The 20572-nt window shown below is 46.9% G+C and overlaps 1 pseudogene; it reads left to right on the top strand.

Moving 5' to 3' along the window:
* The window catches only part of LOC123101508 (uncharacterized), a 15889-nt pseudogene extending 1000 nt beyond the window's left edge, over nucleotides 1-14889 (top strand).
* Nucleotides 14890-20572: the final 5683 nt, after the last annotated feature.

The raw sequence follows: 20572 nt of genomic DNA, 5'->3' as shown, positions 1-20572 counted from the left end.
CTGTTATCAGCGATGAAGTTTACCTACTTTATGTAGTTTGACTTTAGACAAATCTTATATGCGGTGTAAAAAGAACCGGAAAGAGTACTTCACATTCCCTTTTCTTCGGTTGTTTCTAATTTGACTGCAAGACTGCGAGTGCAGCTCTGAGATCATTTTCTGATTCTTGGTGATTTGTAGGAATGCTACTACTCTGCAATGTTCATATCTAATTCATTTTTTTTATTGAAGGCGACTAGAAAAACACTTGTACTGTGAGAGATTCTTGAAGCTGATATCTGGTTATTGCGAAATAACAAGGAATCCTTGACACCGCAGTAATATTTCTTTATGATAGGTATGCATTTTATCGAGCTATTTTCTTCTTTGGTCATGACATGCTATTAAAATCCCAAACAAGGCACCATCACCGCATGTACTCGCACCCAGGCTACACCAACCGTCCTAAATAAAACCATCTCCTTCGCTTCCTAAGATCAATTTCTCAAGAGGAACATCTCACGCAGCCATCTATGACCTCTTTGTCGATATATATGTGTGATTTTGTAACCCATGATATGTTTGAGGAAATGCCCCTGGAGAGATTATCATGCAGAGCATACAAACGTTTGATTAAATTTTGCTTGGTTCTTTAGAACAATACTGTCGGCATATCAACAATAAAGGTACCCTGAGTCGCCTGCCAAATGAGCCAGCCCCCAAAAAACAATCAAGTAAAATAAGAAACATAAAGGGTTTTTCAGCGTTGCCCCGTTAAAGATGAAGGCCACATGTGTTGTACACAGATCTATTGTGTGTATTTACTATCATATAAATAAATATAAATGACACAAACAATCCAAGCGAAGGATGTCAAGACGTCAGCCCTGGTGTCATAAGGATGGTGCCCGAAACCCCGAGCATCAACCTCCCAGGCTCGCGTGCGCAGGAAGGTCACTCTCTCTACGAATGGAGAACCTCGCCGCTGCAGGCCTACGTAAACCGTCATCATCACAACGAACAGGTTGGACGGGTACCTCAGGCTGATCAGGTGCAAACCCTATCGATCAGGTGAAAGCGACAGGACCAGACAACCTTTTTGACCAAGGGAGTGGTGCGTCGCGTCACATCAAGCAGGACAATTGTTAGAATAAATCTGAGGCATACCGTCGATCATCCAAGGACCAAGCAATCACACGAGCACGACACCGAGATTTGTTAACGAGGTTCACCAATATGGCTACATCCCCGGGGCTTGACTACGGGCGCTCCTCGCCGTGACACCGTCACAATACCGCACACCGGCCACCCGGGCGCCGGCACATGCCGCCGGCTCCCCCTTGCGCGCCTGTGCTATTATGTTGGCATATGTTACATCGTGTGTCTAATCCCGCTATATATGAAAGGCCTAGGATACAAGTGTCCTATTAGGACACAACTCCACATTCTATATAAACACAATACAACTCCTAGTTCAACTGTAACCTACCTTGTACACAATATTCGACACAACTCTAACAAACTCCACCTTCACGAATATTTTCCACCACCTTGAATCTGATACCAGATGTAGCTATATCGGTGAACCTCGTTAACAAATCTCGGTGTTATACTCGTGTGATTGCTTGGTCCTTGAGTGATCGACGATATGCCTCGGATTTATTTTAACAAGTGATATCATGAGCAAGGTTGAAAAGGTCCGGCAGGCGGTCGAGTTGATCTGAAAGGAGGAGGTTTTGAAGAGATCGTGATTGTAGAAGCTGGTCGGTGGCTAGTCGGCGGGATCTTTGGCGATCGCGCGGGACAAGACAGGAGAGAGCAGCAAGACGATCTGGGCCAAAAACAGAAGTGATCGGTTCGCAGGAAGTTATCGGCGAGATCGAAGTTCTCGGCGCTTCGCGGTGGTGGCGGAACGTGCAGGCGGCACGCGCTGTGCAGCCGTGCGCACAGGTGGCTGAAGCCAAGGCGGGGGCTAGCGTGGTCCATAGGACGTGGGCTGGCCCATGTGGGGCAGCGCAGGCAGGCCTAGGCGGAGTCGGCCGATAGCAAGTTGGAACTGGAGGGCTACTTACGTGAGATTTGTTTGGAAACAAAAGGAGACCGAGTCTCCATACTCTATATGACACAGAAAGGCAAAGCAAAGCTAGCTTCTTGGGGTTGAGCCAAGGGAGTAGATCATGTGAAGACCAGCTAGTTGAAATTGCCAGTAGTATGTGGAGGTTTTGTTTGTGTACTTGGGGAATCGTGTGTAAAGCTCGGATAATTTTTCGCATGGTCAGCCACACAAAGGACTATGGCGTCAATGGGTACCAGGTTTGAGGTAGAGAAGTTGACTGGACTGGAAACCTTGGGTTATGGCAGACAAAGGTGAAAGATTTGTTGGTGCAATAGAGATGCTTGAAGGAGTTACGGGAAGTCATATCAGCTAAGATGGAATTATCAGGTGATGGATGGAGATTCGGACAAGACGATTTGGGAGCCTTGAGTGTGTCGTACAGTGCAATAAGATCGGCTTGGTCGGACAAGCTAGTCTGACGGATCGACGCGAGTCGGTTGGTACAGAGGACGGTGGTGAGATCGGCAACGACGACGTAGGAGCGTGATGTTGATGGTGACCGACTTCTGGGGCGTGGAAACACGTGGCACAGGCCCCGAGGGCTTGTGCAGCTTCGACAAGACTATGGCGCGGGGTTGATTCTAGGTGATGTATACACGGAGCTTGAAGTCGACGGGGCGCGAGGGTGGACTGATCATCTACCATGGAGTCATGTTGAATGTGAAGCTGGATTGAGGGGCTACGATGTAAGGATCCAGGGAATCGAAGCCTATTCAGCAAAGGGGAAAAGCATGGGACACACAGTTCGGACTGGAGCCCAGTGGTCTGATGAAAGTGTGAAACTCGTCATCGATCGGTTATGATTGGTGGTACTCTGCAGTGGGGGTTGAGTGGTGTGGGTTCGCGATCCTTGAGACTCGACCGGGACAGCGGAGGCTCGACGCAGTAATAACGACGAGGCGTGCAGTACGCACGGGACATGGAGACGGGCCAGGGCTCTGGTGGTCATACATGTGATGAGACAACTGTGAATTTGACTTGAGATGACTACAAGCAATGGTGAAATTCCTTCAAGTTTCAAACAGGCTGTCAAGAAAGGAGCGGTGATGTTGAGTTCAGGTAACTCTTATGTGTGATACCCAATATGTGAGTTGTTCACTTTCACGCAGGTCAGTGATCAATGTGTGATGGCATTGAACGGATACTCTAAAAGTTGGGAGCGCAAACTAGAGTAATGTGGAACTTAATTTCGTTCGAGTGTTGACTCTGGTCAAGAAAAGAAGGGACTACAAGTTGCAGGTGGAGTCATATAGAGTCTTTGGAGTAGCAGCGGTACTCATGGGATAAGCTCAAATCCAATGTACATGGAAGTTTGACGCCGTGACAAATTCAAGGTGGTGGAGAATATTCGCCAAGGTGGAGTTTGTTAGAGTTGTGTCGAATATTGTGTACAAGGTAGGTTACAGTTGAACTAGGAGTTGTATTGTGTTTAAATAGGATGTGGAGTTGTGTCCTAATAGGACACTTGTATCCTAGACCTCTCATATATAACGGGAGTAGACACATGAAGTAACATATGCCAACATAATAGCATAGGCGCGCAAGGGGGAGCCGGCGGCGTGTGCCGGCGCCCGGGTGGCCGGTGTGCGGTATTGTGACGGTGTCACGGGGAGGAGCGCCCGTAGTCAAGCCCCGGGAATGTAGCCATATCGGTGAACCTCGTTACAAATCTCGGTGTCATGCTCGTGTGATTGTTTGGTCCTCGGATAATTGACGGTATGCCTCGAATTTATTCTAACAACAAAGACAAGCAGGACAATGACAAGCGGGACCCAGGCATCTACCAAAAGCACTTGAGTACCTGACACTCTGCAGTATCAGCTTATCTTCTGAACCGTAAACAAATGCACATCTGCAAGATGGACGCCGACCTTCAACTAGTATTTGTTCACACATACTAAACCGACTATTATGGTGTCCCCATGCCTATATAAGGGGAGGACCGAGGTCATTTTAAGACAAACGATTGAGCTATCACACACACATGCACACACCAGTTAACACTACTCCCATTCCGAGCATCACCAGAAGGCGATAGTACATCAAACTTAGCCGAGTAGAGATAGGAGTGCTCGGGCACTCAAGCTAGGACTCCAACCACCACCGATGACACGCCGAGCACCCGTTTGTAACACAACAACACTTTAACCTCCATTTTCATATCAACGAAGAACAGGACATAGGATTTTATGCTATCAATGGCGGCCTGAACCTATATAAAAATCCTTGTGTCCCTTGTGATTTTCTCAGAAGGAAACCGTGCGTTTTAGCCTCTCGTTGAACTCAAAATTACAAGGTATCTTTGATCCTTGATGTCCTGAGTTTACGCTCCCGACAAATACCCTTTCTTTGTGTGTTTGTTTTGTCTCAATTTGTTGTTAAGAAAATCTTGAAATTTGATATAGTCTTAGAGGTATGAAGTAATCTACGCTTTGCTACCTTTGTAACAAAGCATATATCTCGTAAAAAAAGCTTTCTAGCATATGGATATGAAAAAAATAGTACTAATGCCTAAAGTTGAAGCAATTTCAACTCCGCTGCTGGTTGTTGCCTGATACTGGTATGGAATGCTTATTAGGTTAGTAATTAGCTTGAACCTGGGTTTCTCATTGCTACCTAAATGAGGATAATGCGTCATGCTTGTATTTAGAGAGCCAAGCTTCTCTTCGTTCTATACTCTCACCCAGTCTACACCAACCGTCATCTCACGCATGCCATCTGTGACCTCTTTGTCGATGTATATGTGTGATTTTGTAGCCCACGATACTTTTGAGGAAATGCCCCAGATGAGATTGCAGAGCATACACGTTTGTTTTTGCTTGATTTTTCAGAACAATGCCCTTTCTTGTGTGTGTTTTCTCAGTTTGTTGTTGAGAAACTCTTGAAATTTGACATAGTTTTACAGGTATGAAGTAACCTGTGCTTTGCTACCTTGTAATGAAGCATACCTCATAAAAAAGCTTTTTAGCATATGGATATGAAGAAAAAAAATAGTACTAAGGCCTAAAGCTGAAGTTATGTCAGCTCAGCTGTTGGGTGTTGTCTGATATTGGTATGGAATGCTCATTAGGTTGTACCCACAGAATTCTTGATTTTAATTAGCTTCCTGGGCCTGGGTTTCCCATTGGTACCTTCTGTTATTCTTTACCGCCCCTACAAATGTATGGTGATTAATACTCAAATAGAACTTCTCTCTGTCCGTGTCTTGCACCCGGGGCGCAATCTAGTCATTCTAAAAGCTAGAGGTTGGTTTATCTTGCAGGTGTTGTAAAAAAAATGAGAATGGGCAAAAGACCAAATCCTGGTGATATTTGTGGATTGGGTATGTCCCTCTTTGTAGAAAATATGCCAGTGCTTCTTTATAACCTTACTTTGAGTACTGACATGATGTTTTCAATTGTTTTGGAGGGAGACTTGGGCAGAGCATTAGATTTAGGAGAATAGTTTGGGGTGGAAGTGGCAGAATTCAGGTTGAGAGCAGCATTCCAGGTCCAAGAGTTTCAAATCGATGTATGCTACTCCTACTCTACTTTGAGAGCGGCATGGCACAGGTTGGGTGCCCATACAAAGAACTCTGGTTCATCCGGGTCCCCTGGAAGTTATCTTTGCTTGATGCTTAGAAAAAGTATATATGTTAAGGATGATAATGTAATTAAGAAGAGGCTTGCAGGATAAATGTTAAAGGTATTTTGTCGGCTTATGAGGAGGGAACTGGGCAATTATTAAGTCCGGATAAATGTTCCGTCTTATTTGACAAAAAAAATGCTTTATGGAGGACCAGGTGTCCATCCTGGTTATCCTTAAACTCACCATCGATGGATTTGAGGACAAATATATGTGCTTGCCTGTACCAGAAGGCCGTATGAAGGTGGGTAAGTTTCAATCCACCAAAGGTAAATCACTCAAGCGTGTTTCAGATTGGATTGAAAAATATGCTTCAAGCGGGGTGAAAGAAATCCAGATCAAGTCTGTTGTTCAGGCTTTACCGGTTTATACAATGGGTATTTTTAAATTCTCTGATTTATTGTGTGAGGAGTTATCCCAGATTATCAGGAATTTTTGATGGGGCGATGAAGAGAATAGGAAAAGAACACATTGGCTGGCTTGGGATAAGATGACAAGACCAAAAAGTGAAGGGGGTATGGGATTTCGCAATCTTCAGCTTTTTAATCAAGCGCTTTTGGCAAAACAAGCTTGGCGTCTTTTGGTTTTTCCAGACCCTCTGTGTGCAAAGTTGATGAAAGCTAAATATTATCCTCATGGGCATCTTATTGATATCGTTTTCCCTCAAGATACATCCTTTCTTGGCAAGGAATTATGCATGGCCTCGAACTGCTAAAAAAGGTATCATATGAAGAGTGGCCGATGAGACTAGTATAAATATTTGGAGGGATAATTGGATCCTTGGAGAATCTGGTCTTCAAATCTCTGCTAAGAAGAACAGAACTAGGATCAAATGGGTGTCCGAGTTATTCTTGAGTGGGACTAGGAGATGGGATGAACACCTGATCAGGCATCTATTTCTTATCAATGATGCAGAGGAGATCCTAAAGTTGCGCACTCTTAGAATGGGCGAGGGAGATATTATTTCTTGGCAGTGCACCATGAGAAAAGCAGTTTGTTCTCGGTGAAGAGTGTGTAGTGTATAGACTGGCACTGAATCTTAAGGACCCGAAGATCGATTTAGGCAATTCTAATGATGCCATTGAAGGAACTATGCCCTAGAGGCAATAATAAAGTTGTTACTTTATATTTCCTCATATCATGATAAATGTTTATTATTCATGCTATAATTGTATTAACCGGAAACTTGATACATGTGTGGATACATAGACAAAACACAGTGTCCCTAGTAAGCCTCTACTAGACTAGCTCGTTAATCAAAGATGGTTAAGTTTCCTAGCCATAGACATGTGTTGTCATTTGATGAACGGGATCATATCATTAGGAGAATGATGTGATGGACAAGACCCATCTGTTAGCTTAGCATAATGATCGTTAAGTTTTATTGCTATTGGGACATATACATATTCCATTGACTATGAGATTATGCAACTCCCGGATACCGGAGGAATACCTTGTGTGCTATCAAACGTCACAACATAACTGGGTGATTATAAGCATGCTCTACAGGTATCTCCGAATGTGTTTGTTGGGTTGACATAGATCGAGATTAGGATTTGTCACTCTGAGTATCGAAGAGGTATCTCTGGGCCCTCTTGGTAATGCACATCATAATAAGCCTTGCAAGCAATGTAACTAATGAGTTAGTTGCGGGATGATGTATTACGGGACGAGTAAAGAGACTTGCCGGTAACGAGATTGAACTAGGTATGAAGATACCGACGATCGAATCTCGGGCAAGTAGCATATATACCGATGACGAAGGGAATAACATATGTTGCCATAACGGTTTGACCGATAAAGATCTTCGTAGAATATGTGGGAGCCAATATGAGCATCCAGGTTCCGCTATTGGTAATTGACCGGAGAGGTGTCTTGGTCATGTCTACATAGTTCTCGAACCCGTAGGGTCCGTGAGGGAGTCCTGGCTAAGGGGTCCTCGGGCGTCCGGCCTGTTAGCCATGGGCCGGACTGATGGGCTCTGAAGACACGAAGACCGAAGACTGCACCAGTGCCTGGATGGGACTCTCCTTGGCGTGGAAGGCAAGCTTGGCGACCGAATATGTAGATTCCTTTCTTTGTAACCGACCTTGTGTAACCCTAGATCTCCCTGATGTCTATATAAACCGGAGGACTTAGTCCGGAGGGGGAGATTCGTTATCATAGCCATACAAGCTAGACCTTTAGGGTTTGGCCTTTACGATCTCGAGGTAGATCAACTCTTGTAATACTCATACTCATCAATATCAATCAAGCAGGACGTAGGGTATTACCTCCATAGAGAGGGCCCGAACCTGGGTAAACATTGTGTCCCTTGTCTCTTGTTACCATCGACATTAGACGCACAGTTCAGGACCCCCTACCCGAGATCCGCCGGTTTTGACACCGACATTGGTGCTTTCATTGAGAGTTCCACTGTGCCGTCGACAACAAGATCGATGTCTCGCCTTGTTCTCAAGGACAATATCATCACCGGAGGAACACTGGCTCCAGGCCAAACCCTCCGGCTGAGCGGCTTCACCATGACCGCCCGTTCGGTCATTAAGCCGACGATGACCTCTCGGGTCATTGGAAACCCCTTTCGTATCGACTCCGAACACTCCAAGCAGATGGATCCGGTGGAGCTTTCGTCCTTAAACGAGCTCCTAGATCGCATCGCCGCCCTGGGGGTCGCTGCAGACTACGATCGAATGGGCTTAAACCCGATCAGAGAGAAATCAAATCTCCACCGATCACCCACCAGATAACGGTAGTCGAAGAGCGAGTCGACAACTCTTCCTCCATATTAAGGATGGACTATGTCCGGATCTCCGGTCTCGAAGAGCCGGACACCTACCCGCGAGGTGATGCATCCTACCCTCCGAACATAGAATCAGACGACGGGCCTAAAAAATTAGTGGACATCCCGGAGCCCGATCTGCTAAGTTCGGAAGACCTTCAGACTCCGGGTCCAAAACTGGGGCAGGGTTCAGATTTAAATCCACCCACCCACCCGAATACAAGCGCTCTCATGAGCATAAAACACCAGTCTCAGAAAACGGTCCACTTCTCGGCCAGATTCCTTCTTGTCAAAAACAAGATTAAAGATTGCCGCGACGAGGAAGCGATCTCAGTGTTCCGCAACAATTGCAGGGACGAAGGAATCCTTAACGCCATCAACCGCCATCGCATCTTACACTTCGCTGACTTGGCAACTATCGTACAGAAGTACAGTGCAATGGAAAGCGCCTGGAAAACTCAAGCAACTCATTGGGAATCATCGGTCCCCACTCAAACCCTCATTCAGGAGAAAAGGGTGCGCCCTTGCAACACGCCCGGCTCAATAGCAAAGAAATACAAGTCCAGTATGGGGCACGGAACCGTTCTGGAAGGATGGCTCGATGGGCCATGCAAAATACACGCAACACCGGATAACATACCAACACATAGCCTTAGAGCATGTTGGATACTCCGGCAAGTGGCCAAGAGCGGCGAGGATATCCTCACCAAGAATAACCCAGAACAACACCCCCCAAAGGACAACGACCCCAAAGTACTGATGGTCTTCGAGACATTCGCCTCAAACAATAGGCGCAAAAGAGCACTATGCGGACTCGCCGAAGTTTGTCAAATAGCAGCAATAAACCCTTGGAATGACACGGCTATAACCTTTAATGCCGGCAACGAACCAAAATACAGGACAGTCCGAGCACCAGCCGCCTTGGTCCTCAGTCCAATTGTGGACGGCTTTCGGCTCACCAAGGTCCTCATGGATGGTGGCAGCAGACTAAACCTCATCTACGAAGATACACTCCATAAAATGGAAATAGATAGGAGCCGTGTTGAGCAAAGCAGCACGACCTTCCGAGGAATTATCCCCAGTCAGGAGGCGCGGTGTGCGGGAAAAATAACGCTCGACGTGGTATTCGGCATGCTGGAGAATTATCGGTCCGAAGAAATAACCTTCCAAGTGGCCCCTTCCAACAGCGGATATCACACCCTCTTAGGGCGAGATGCATTTACGCGCTTCCAAGTGGTACCCCATTATTGATACATGAAGCTTAAGATGCCTGGGCACAACGGTATAATCACTCTAGCTAGTGATCCGGACATAGCACTCCATGCCGAGAACAAAACTGCATCCTTGGCCCTCGAGGCATTATCTGAAGCCCTCGAGGCCGAAGAATTAACCGCGCTGTGCTCCACGATGGACAGGGATGATGTGGTCCTAGACAAACGACCCAAATCCACCTCCCTCAAACCAGCAGAAGAAATAGTCAAATTCCAAGTCCATCCAACGGACCCCAATAAGACAGCATCCATCGAAGCACAATTAGACCCAGCGGTTGACACCGCACTACGAGAGTTCCTGCGCGAGAATTGGGATATATTCGCCTGGCACCCTTCTGATATGCCAGGAATTCCACGTGAGTTGGCCGAACATAGCCTCAATATATTAAAGGAATATAAACCGGTCAAGCAAACACTGCGGCGCTTTTCCGAACCCAAACGTCAAGCTATGGGGGAGGAGCTAGCCAAGCTAAATGAGGCCAGATTCATCAGAGAAATAAAACATCCAGACTGGTTGGCAAACCTGGTGATGGTACCAAAGAAGGAAAAATCCTGGCAGTTGTGCGTCGATTTTAAAGACCTCAATAAGGCTTGCCCTAAGGATCCCTTCTCCCTCCCCCGCATTGATCAAACCATTGATGCTACTGCAGGACACGACTCACTGTGTTTCCTTGATGCATATTCCGGATACCATCAAATCAACATGAAGTAGTCCGATCAAGCTGCAACATCATTCATTACCCCATATGGGCCATTCTTCTTCAACACCGTGCCCGTCGGGCTCAAGAACACCGGCGCCACATACCAGTGCATGATTCAAGCATGACTGGAGAAACAGATCGGCAAGATAGTTAAAGCTTATGTAGACGACATCGTTGTCGGTGTCAAAATCGGCGGATCTCGGGTAGGGGGTCCCGAACTGTGCGTCTAGGATCGATGGTAACAGGAGACAGGGGACACGATGTTTACCCAGGTTCGGGCCCTCTCTATGGAGGTAATACCCTACTTCCTGCTTGATTGATCTTGATGAATATGAGTATTACAAGAGTTGACCTACCACGAGATCGTAATGACTAAACCCTAGAAGTCTAGCCTATGCATATGGTAATGGGTATATGTGGTGTCCTTTCCGTACTATCCCCTTTGGTTTATATAGACACCGAGGGGATCTAGGGTTTACATGGAGTCGGTTACATAAGAAGGAATCTTCGGTCGCCAAGCTTGCCTTCCACGCCAAGTAGAGTCCAATCCGGACACGATGCAGTCTTCGGCCTTCATGTCTTCACAGCCCATCACTCCGGCCCATGGATAACAGGCCGGACGCCCGAGGACCCCTTAGTCCAGGACTCCCTCAGTAGCCCCTGAACCTGGCTTTCAAATGACGAGGAGTCCGACGTGTTGATTGTCTTCGGCATTGTAAGGCGGGTTCCCCTTTCTCCGAACTCCAAGATAGTCTTCGAATGCAATGATAGTATCCTGACCTGTTACGTACACCATACACAACCGCGGAGAGAATATAATATTTGCACAAATCTAATCTGTTGACAGCTTTTTTCCAACACGACATCATGTTTGTCCGGTTATAATTTTGAACCATTTTTCTTCTGCCATCCCACGCTTCGAGACGCGGTTGCTATTGGCACATCTTGTCGAAACAGAGATCGTGCCCCCATATTGCGGGATTCTCATCAATGCGGGCATGGGTAACTCAATCATGCCATTTATACAGTCCAAGGGAACAGGCGAATCCTAAGGCGAGTGAGGAGGCGTTTAATATTTGCTGCCTTTATAAGGGGATAAGGATTCCCTTTTCCTCTCCTCATGCTCTCTCTTCGTCTCCGCCTTTTCGATCTCAAGCTCCAACGCTCAAGTTCTCATCTCCTCTCCACTCAAGCAACCATGTCCGGATCTGGTGGTCAGGGCAAGTGGATGGTCTCCTCCGTCAAGGAGGAGGACATTACTAAGCTCCGGGCGGTCGGATATTTGGCGAAGGAGATCACCCATCGTCTGCCAGCCGAGGGACAAGTCGTCCCCATGCCGGAGCCCACAAAGAGGGTAGTATTCATCCCCATTTCCTCGGTGGGCTAGGGTTTCCACTCCACCCTTTTGTCCGCGGGCTGATGTACTACTACAGGGTAGATTTCCATGATCTATCCCCGAATTCCTTCTTCAACATCTCGGCGTTTATCATCGTGTGCGAGGCCTTCCTCCGCATCCATCCTCACTTCGGGCTGTGGCTGAAAGTCTTCAACGTGAAGCCGAAGGTGGTGGATGGCCAGCACGCGGAGTGCGGAGGGGCCATGGTGAGCAAGATATCCAACGTCTCCTGCCCCAAAGGCACCTTTGTGGAGACAGTAAAGGAATGGCAGAAGCAATGGTTCTACATCACAGAACCTCGCAGCGCCACCTGGGCCGTAGCTGTCGAATTCCGCCCCAGCGCTCCCATGCGACTCACCTCCTGGGTCGAGAAGAGTCTGGACTGGTGTTCACCTAACGAGCTGATAGCGCTGCAGACGCGCATTCAAAGCATGGTAACCAAGGACGTCAAGCTCGTTGACGTTATCCAGGTGATGCTAATCCGCCGTATTCTTCCGTGCCAGCGCCGAAGCCACCCTTTATAGGAGTTTAATTCGAAGAAGCACCAGACCCTGAAAAGGCTCTTCGACACTTCTCACGAAGGGGCCTGGAAGTTGCTCTTTAAGGGCAACGAGAAGCCACCGACCATGGACTCAGGCCGTGGTCACAATTGTAACCGCCCCGCCAGCGAGGTATGTTACTTTTGACGTATTCCCAAATTAAATGTTTCGAGGATGATGTTCGAGATCTTAGTATTGCTCTCTCAGGACTGGGTGGAGAGGGCGAAGCGGATCCAGTGTCCGGCTCCATTGCCCGAAGAACCAGTCATCCCACGCTTGGCGAGGATGCTGGTACCGGCGCCATATACGGCGCCGGAGAAGAAGTCTAAGAAGAAAGCCAAGGGGGCCAAGAGTGGCCCCATCGCAAGGGCACTTCGGATGCGGCGTCCGAAGACAACGAGACCCATTCCTCTGTCCCTGAGGACAACGACGAGGAAGAGGAGGAGGAGGAGGAGGAGGAAAATAACCCTCCTCCCGAGGAGGAGAAGAAGAAGAGGGCAGCCTCAACACATCTGGGGGCGCAAGCACCCAAAAAGGGTAAGGGCACCCCAGCGGTTGACACCGTGTGGGACGTCGACAGTAGTCCGATGCGTCCGTTTCCCCCCTCCAGGTGCCGGCGGCGGCGCCATCCGTTAGGGGGGGCACTCCCCGGAGATGCGTGCCGCCTCTTCGGACATGCCACAACACCACCCGGTTGTGGTAGGTCATCCCATAGAAACACTTGGGAGCAACGTCCCCTCCGTATAGACCTGATGCGGCTGTTTCCGCCCTCCAGATGCCGGCGGCGGCGCCGTCCGTGAGGGGGGCACACCGCGAACGTGAGGCGGTCACACTCCGGAGACGGGTGTCGGGCGTTTGCAACCGCCACAAAACTTCTGTCGGCATAGCTGTTTTTGATTTTAATAAAATATAAGGACCTATATTCAAAAGAACATGACGGCCCATTATTAATGTGCTCGAAAAAAAATACAAACTATATATATATATATTCATAATCTATGGAAAAAATTACAAACTACATATATTTACATATAATACATAAAAAAGCATAAAAACATATGTAAAAAAATGCATAAAAACATATGTAAAAAAGCATAAAAACATATGTAAAAAATTAACTATGCCGGCGGCTTTGCCGTCGGCATAGAGACAGTAGGGTTTAGGTGGGCGCCGTGCCGCGGATCGGTGACGTGGCGCCTATGCCGACGGCTGCCGTCGGCATATCTACGCCGCGGATCGGTGACGTGGCGTGCGGAGATATGCCGACGGCCGCCCATCCAGACCGTCGGCATAGGTTTGACGGCGTTAGCCGCTGGTCACGGGCGGGGTCGCCGGGCCCACAGGTATGTCGACGGCTGGCTTATGCCAACGGCTGCTGTCGGCGTGTCTGCATCTAGGTCGACGGCTGTTCTGTGCCGACGGCTACCGTCGGTGTAGATCAGGGTAGCCCGACGGCCTGGATAAGCCGACGGCCAGGAGTAGGTTGTCGGCATAGCTCCAAGTAGGCCGACGGCAGCCGTCGGCATAGATTTGGCCGTCGGCGTAGGACCGTTTTCCGGTAGTGCGCTGCCGCAAGAATTCCCGGAGGGGATCCCCGCCGGCGGCCGAGATTGACGTCCTCCTGGACAATCTTCTCGAGCTGGTGTTCCTGCGCCTCCCCTCGCCTGCCAACCTCGTCCGCGCCGCGAGCACCTGCAAGCGCTGGCGCCGCATAATCGCGGGCGACGGTGGCGGCCTCCTCCGCCGGTACGGCACTCTCCACAGCGCATCCGATGACGTTGTCGGCCACTACTGCGTCGACGACTGCGACGGGTACCCGAACCCGCGTCGGCCTAGCCTTGACCCCGTGTTTGTCCCCTCCCCCTCCTCCTCTTCGCCGTGGGCATCGCCGCTCGGAATCTCGCGCTGGATTTCCTCCCGCGGGGGGAATTCGGAGATTCCCGCTGGGAACTCGCCGACATCCGGGGCGGCCTCCTGCTCGTCTTCGACAGGGTGCTGGCGCCACGCCTCCTCATCTGCGATCCCCTGAGGCGATGCTACAGGGAAATCCCTGGCTCGGCGTGGTTCCACGGCTGCCACCTGCTGGGTGCTTTCCTCCTCGACGGCGAGGACGCGGATGCGGGCATCAGCATGTCAAACTTCAGGGTGACGTGCGTGCTCTATCGCTTTCGGAACCGCACCGCCAGGGCCTGTGCCTTCTCGTCCGCCGGCGGCGGCTGGGCCTCCGCCGCCGGGCGTAGCAGCATGTCAATCAGCCCGGACGTGGAGTTGGAGCCCATCCATTTTGCAGGGAGCGACGACGGGTCCGCCGACTGGACGGTCGGAGACAACATTCTTCTTTCTCTGGACAAGGACGCCGCCGAGCTCACCTGTTTTCTCGTGCTGAACGACGAGGAGTACGCCGCGCTCCGGGAGAAGCGCCACCCCACGGGGTACCCGTACCAGATGCCGTGGCCACCTACGATCCAAGCTTGCTTGCCCTAGCTGCATCGGTTGGCTGCGGATAGGCCATGGCGTCGTCCCAGGTTCTGAACTCCATAGCACCATATCATATGTGTCTGTCTATAGGCATCAAGTGGCAAACAATTTCAGAAGTTCTATTGCGTTTGTTTGTAATCGTATACAAATTCAGTACATTGGATGGTTTGTTGTTGTTGTTTTGAACATTTATCTGTCCTTAAGAGTCATAAACTTCAAACTTGTTGTAGCTGTTTTCAACATTAGTCTCTCTCTTCTTCAGGTTACTGTCATAAAAGTGGAATTGCTTGTTTTAGAGAGGGGGTTTGCTGATGTAGTATTCGGGCTCGGGGGTTTCATATTCATAACACTGAACTTAGAACAATGACGGGAGAAACACTGACCAGAGGTTGCATAAGAAGTTGGATAGTTGGTGGTATAAATTCCTTTCTTGTGTGGGGAAATCGATTCTATTGTAGTGCAGCTTAAACAATATTGCATACTGTATGATGTCTCGGTTTGAAATTCCTGAAGCAGCTTTAAATAAAATGTGTTGTTTTAGGAGAAGGTAAGGTGGCAAGGTTGCAAAATTTATCTCATAGAAATCATCTAGTTAATTGGCCGTTCGTGTTCTATGCATATATTCTACCTATAAACCCTGATGCTCTACCCGGCCATACAAGCCATCTGAGCACGCGAGCGATCTGTGGTCGTCCGATCTTTTTACTGTGGCTGTTTTTATCTCTGTGTCAGCTGCTCAGCCGTTCCTCCATTATCCATGCACGCGCTTGGGCTGGCGCTGGATGACTGGTGGGGTCCTTCTCCTGTGGGGCCAAGAGATAGTGACCGGTTTGACGTATGCGGACTGAGAGGTGTGGGGTAGATCGTGTTGCGATCCCTCTCGTCCTCGAGCCCCACATCCCCTCCTCGCATGCTCTCCACCACCACCACGCCTCCTCCTCCTCCTCCTCGCTTCTCTGCTCCTCCGCTCTCGAAACCTAAACGCATGGTTGCCACCGCCTCTGTTTTCTCTCTCTTCCCCCTAGATAACGTCCTCAATTTCTCCATCCTCTCTGCTGCGCGCCGGTGTTCCGGATCCAGCGCAAGTCACTGCCACGATAGTCATGAAAGAGTAGGGGAGGATAGTGGTGAAGGAGGGACCAGCGAAGCCAGAGCTTCAGGGGGTGCTCGCGTCTCGGTGGAGTGGCGCTGTGGCGCTGCTCGTCAGCCGTCGCCACCATCCCCAATCTAGGCTGCTCATATGCGGTCTCCCGCCATCTTTCTCCCCCAGTTTTTTCCTTAGTACTATGGTAATGTGATTTCAATTTCTAAATTTATGGTTTTCCAGATCGAAGACACAGAAGAAGAGAAAGAATCTTGTGGAAGGGTTTGATGAAGAAGAACAAGTTGAATAATCTCTCTCTCTCTCTCTCACACACACACACACACACACACACATCCACGTTTGTTCCTGCATTTTAGTTTTGATGTTATGGTTTCTCAATTTATGATTTTCCAGATATGAGACAGAAAAGAAAGAAAGAATCTCATGGAGAAGAACCTGGTAAATCCTCTCTCTCTCTCTCTCACCTACGTTTGTTCCTGCATTTTAGTTTTCTCAATTTATCGTTTTCTAGATCTGAGACAAAAAAGAAGAGAAAGAATCTCATGGAAGAGCTTTGAAGAAGAACATGTTGAATTCTCTCTCTCTCTCTCTCTCTCTCTCTCTCTCTCTCTCTCTCTCTCTCTCTCTCTCTTGTTCGTACATTTTAGTTTTGATGATATTTGGCATCCTACATTAATTTGCAGCATTGTTAGTAATGCCACATTGCCACATACACACATATATATATACAGTTAGGGTTTATTCATTTGATTCCACTTGTCAAGGGTTAGGTAGTGGATGCCTTCCATTTTTTGTTGGCTGACGTCAGGCATCTACTGCTCATTGCCTTGCCTATATTGATCTATATAAAAAAGGAAATTTCAGCCTGTCGTGTATGTGTGCATTTCTTTTGTTACAGATTTTGCATGCCCGACAGAGTGCAGAAAAGGCAAACCATTGATATAGCTGTGGTGCGGATATGCAGCTTGAAATCTAATTGGAATGCAAGTTAAGATCATCTCACCATAAGATATTATTTATGTTCTGTGAAAAAAATGATTTATTTCAGGTGAGGTATGAATGGCGGCGGATTGAGGGAATGCAGATACAGCTTTTCTAATCTATGGATGCAATCTTGAATGTGATGGTAAAGGTATGTCGAGCAAATGTTGATTCATACCATGCATGTTATGAGCGGAGTCTTGGTGAAAAATGCAGTTCTATGAATAGCTTTCCGCCATTTGTAGTTTTCCTGATTGTACTGTGAGAGCTTTAAGCTAAGTTTGTTTTAGTTGACTCAGCCTTCTATTCATTTCTTTTGTATGGTTCTTGAAAGCAGAGTGCAAATGAATGGGCTGCGCTTATCTATAATGTACTTAACATGTTAGTTCTATTGCCAAATGATCTAAACAAGATTTAACCACTTCTATAGCATAGAAGAATATGGTATTTACCTTCCTTGGATTTACTCGAATGGAAGTGTTGGTACCGCCGCCTAAAAAAGCAAAAGGTATCATTTATATAGCTATTTCAAATGCAAGGGTAGGATCGTCTCTCTCAACAAGATATTCTTTGTGTTATGCGCCAAATTTGAGTGATTCTTGGTGATGTATATGAATCTTGGCAGATAAAAGAAGATAGAGCTAATGTAGGCGGGGCTTCATGAGCTTCTATCAAGGTTCTTAGTGAGTGCTTCCATTAAGATGCTTTCAGCTTGTTGATTGTTTTCTACCCTATATATATGCACGTCGTATTTTTATTTTCTTCTTAGTTACCACTCTGAATAGGATACATGGTGTTCATGTTCTGTTATATTATTTTATTCTTGTGTAGTCTGGTTTTACAGATGATAGGCCAGGCTGTGGTTACTTTTGCGTCTGCCACGCTTGCCGCTGTTACACATAATTGTACTTCTATTTTTGTTGTTGCTTTCTCAGTTTCTTAAGGCTCGAACACTATTGCTCTAAATTTTGTAGCTGGAGGATTAATGTAACTGTTTGGACTGAATTTCTCTTTTCTAGCATTTGTTTCATGTGAGAGAGATAGCATATTTGATATCATACTGAAATAATAGTAAAGTGTTCTAAAGAGAAGGCTAGCTGTACTATATTGTTTATAGGTTCTAGAAATGGTATGCTAATTTTCCATTTGCATGTCTGCTGGTTTGTGATGCCATAAAGACAAGAGCCCTATGCATCAGTTGTGTATCTTGCTTGCACTGTCTACATTTCCTATTTTGGTGCTAGATCTTTGACTATGAGGTGTTATCAATTGATTAGTTTTAGAAACTAATGAACTCTGAAGGCGTGGATTATATCTAATATTGTGGTGCTTCCAGCTTTGAGCTTGCAACTGAACCTTAAGACTACTTACTTTTGTGGATGGCTAACCTGAAAGTCTGAAATGAAATCTGGTATAGCAATGTTGCCTCCCTCAGCAAAAGAATTGCATTGAGGTCAGCTATCTTGAATGTCACTTTTTTTCGTTTCAGTGATGCATGAGCATAGTGTGACATGAAGATTTATCTTCGATCCTTACCATACTATTGATTTGTTGAACCATCTCAAAGCATACAGACTGGTTATTTTTAGGCACAATTTTCTCTTGTTGCCTTTACATGCTCATTTAATTCGTTTATGTTTCCTTTTCAGTTGCAGTGGAGGATATATCCTCCGCCGTGAATGGATGTGTTTGACCCTGTGAGATGGCCTAGGCCACTGATGGGTCAAGTGGTGGGGGTGAGGTCAGGATGAAACGGCGACACAAATGAACTTCGTTGACAAGCTCGCGGGTAAGAAAATGTGGTTTGAAGTGATTTTTCAATTACTGTGATTTTCCTTGTTAAATGTCTGAAAATGAAAACAATATTATACTGAATGTTGAGCTTCATTTCTTCTGCATTTATAGGAATGGCAATCTTAAATTTTGTTTGTGTTGATGGATTCTCACTTATCAGCATATAGCCTCCAGCCTTCACACATAAAGACTGGTTTGTCACTTTGTCTGGTTGTTTTATTTTTCTCTGTTGCAGAATAGGAACGAGATATGTACGTTTATTTCTCTGTGTTGTTTTTAATTCTACACCGTATTATTTATTATGAGAAATTTTCAACAGAAAATGTTTGTTAATCTTCCAGATTTTCCATATTGTTTTTGGTCTATCAAATTAATGCTTATATCAAATTTCATTCATAGAAGCTAATACAACGGTGCCTACGACTATTAGTGTTGGAGGAGTAGGGATCATTATGATATTAGTTCTAATTTGTGTTGTGGTAGTTTCCTTTTTTTTCATACTTATCCAGTAAATTACCTTTTAGTCTTGGAATGCTTAATCACACCCACCCTCATATTTTTCTAGGTTTTTTCTCTCTTCAGCCTATTTTAGATATAAAAGGAGGACTAACAATCTTGCATTCTGCAGTAAGTTTAAACTTTGATCAGTTCTCCACAGTTTCATGAAGACACAATTGAATGAAATAATGCTTTTTCTATATTGTGCCCGGCAGAAAACTTGTGTGATGGGCAATTGGCATCAACAATTTTAAGAGTTCGGTAGTAGTTTGAATGTAAGCAGTCTCCCTCTTTGTGTGTGTGTGTGCGCGCGCGCGCTTTTGTGTCTTTCAAGCTGCTCTATGTCCAGAATATCGAATGGTTATATTAGCCCTGAGTTTACTTACTTTCATTTTGTATATTTGATGCATTAAAAATAATATTACTTGGCTAATGATCCTTTCCATGATTGGTCATTATGATTTTATTGGTGTTCCTTCCGTATTTACAAAGACACATAAACCACCTCTTCAGTTTGTCTATTTTTTGGCCCAACTTTACACACTTTACATGCTTTTCGAATCCTTTTATTTAGGACCAAGGAAAAAATGCTAGCTATTAATTGTGTTTTTCCACTGACTAGCGCCTATCTTGCCTAAGTTCATGCCTAGGTGGAGCTAGGTGTTTGTTTGCCCCAAAAAAAGACCTAGTCGTTCTGTTGTGGCCTAGGGCCTAGGCACCCTTCACACTTCATTTCATTGATTTAAGAAGGGCTTTAAGAGGTGAGATGATTTTTCAAGCAGGTAATGCTCGGTTTTTTTGAGAGCACATAAGAGGCCTATACAAGTGTACATCGCCACTGTTATGTTATTTACTACTCCATCCGTCCCATAATATACTAGCGTTTTTGACACCAACTTGTTTCAAAAATGTTTTTATATTATGAGACGGAGGGAGTAGCAACTATAGTGTTTTTTAGAGTGCACACTTGCAAAGTTTTGAACCATACCTCCTCGGGCCGCCACCACCGCTCTTCTCGACCCCCTCCCTCCCGATCTCCTCCCTCCCGATCCCCTCTAGACTGATCCAATCTAGGTCTTTTAGCCGACGCTGCTCCTCTCCTCGCCGCCAGCGGAACTACGCGGGGCAAAGCCTAGGCGGGGGATGATGGCGGCGGCAAGGCCTTCCTCCGCCGTGGCTCCATGATGCGGTTGCGGTGGAGATCCGCGCGGGTGTCATGGACGTGTGTGTTTTCCGGCATCAGCGGCGCAGTGGTGAGGGGCCCTCCATCATCGATTGCTCACCCTTGTCGGGCGGCAGTTCCGAGCGGTG

The sequence above is a fragment of the Triticum aestivum genome, chromosome 5A (assembly GCF_018294505.1).
Source record: "Triticum aestivum cultivar Chinese Spring chromosome 5A, IWGSC CS RefSeq v2.1, whole genome shotgun sequence".
NCBI classification, from domain to species: Eukaryota; Viridiplantae; Streptophyta; class Magnoliopsida; order Poales; family Poaceae; genus Triticum; species Triticum aestivum.
The sequence above is the reverse complement of the archived record's forward strand: the minus strand, read 5'-3'. Positions and strand labels throughout refer to the sequence as shown.